Genomic DNA, 1,224 nt, shown 5'->3' with positions numbered 1-1,224 from the left:
GTCTTTGTTTTTTATTTGAGAGACAGAACAAGAGAGAGAGAGAGAGAGCATGTGAACAAAAGAAGGGTAGAGGGAGAAGGAGAAAGAATCTTAAGCACTTAAGCAGACTCCATGCTCTGCCCACATGTGGGACTCAATCTCACAGTCCTGGGATCGTGACCTGAGCCGAAACCAAGAGTCGGACGTTCAGCCGACTGAGCCACGCGGGTGCCCCAAACAGCTGGACTTTTAAAGGCTTTTGGAATAACACAAAATTGTTTTGCCGAAGGGTCATATTGACTCACTTATCCACAAGCCGTTTACGAAGCTGCCTATTGTACCATACCTTCGCCAGCACTGGGTATCTTCATTTAAAAAGCAATAGCATTCTGTGCTTGCTTCAGCAACACGTATGCTAAAGCTGGAACGCCACAGAAAAGATTAACATGGCCCCTGTGCAGGGATGACGTACACATTTGTGGAGGGTTCCATATTTAAAAACAAATGAATAGCACCTTGATTCTTTGGTTTATAGATTGTTATCTGGTTATATATATATATATATATATATATTTGTTGTTGTTTGTTTTTTAAACCAATTGTGACACTCTGCTTTCCTGGATAGAAAGCTTGTGGGCCCCTGCATGTAAGACAAAGTTCCATGGAGCATAGCAACGATGAGCGAGCACGTAACATGTGAACCAGAGACATCATTTCCAGTGTGCCACGCAATATCTGTGTGACCTTGGACCAGTCCCTTGATCTTCATCTGAACTCTCTCACCTACGGAAATAGGAAAACCAATACCAATACTTCTAGAGTCATCATGAAGGTTGAATAGGATGTCCTTTGGAAGGAATTCAGTAGAGTATTGGTTATAAAATACAGCTGTAGATCAGTCACTGTCATTTCTGTCATGACAGCATCCATGATCCACCACGAGAATAACAGCCAACGTTTAGTGAGCCACTGACTACCTTCTACTCACCAGGCACTGTGCTCAGCTCTTTACACGAATGAGCTCACGTCAGCCTCACGACAGCAGGCGAGGGAGATGATACCATAATGTTTGTTTATTTATTTTTTATGTATTAAAAAAATTTTTTTTATGTTTATTCATTTTTGAAAGACAGAGACAGAGCACAAGCAGGGGTGGGGCGGAGAGATAGGGGGACACAGAATCCGAAGCAGGCTCCGGGTTCTGAGCTGTCGGCACAGAGCCCGATGCGGGGCTTGAACTCACGG

At 43.7% G+C, this 1,224-nt stretch overlaps 1 non-coding gene across 1 annotated transcript; it reads left to right on the top strand.

The window, feature by feature from the left end:
* The first annotated feature begins 370 nt into the window (after positions 1–370).
* Positions 371–477, top strand: LOC115522570. The gene has a single exon (XR_003971470.1). It is a non-coding gene; the product is annotated as a U6 spliceosomal RNA (small nuclear RNA).
* Positions 478–1,224: the final 747 nt, after the last annotated feature.

Source organism: Lynx canadensis, chromosome C1 (genome assembly GCF_007474595.2).
Source record: "Lynx canadensis isolate LIC74 chromosome C1, mLynCan4.pri.v2, whole genome shotgun sequence".
In the NCBI taxonomy this organism is placed as follows: domain Eukaryota; kingdom Metazoa; phylum Chordata; class Mammalia; order Carnivora; family Felidae; genus Lynx; species Lynx canadensis.
Note: the sequence above shows the minus strand (reverse complement) of the source record. Positions and strands in the feature narration are given on the sequence as shown.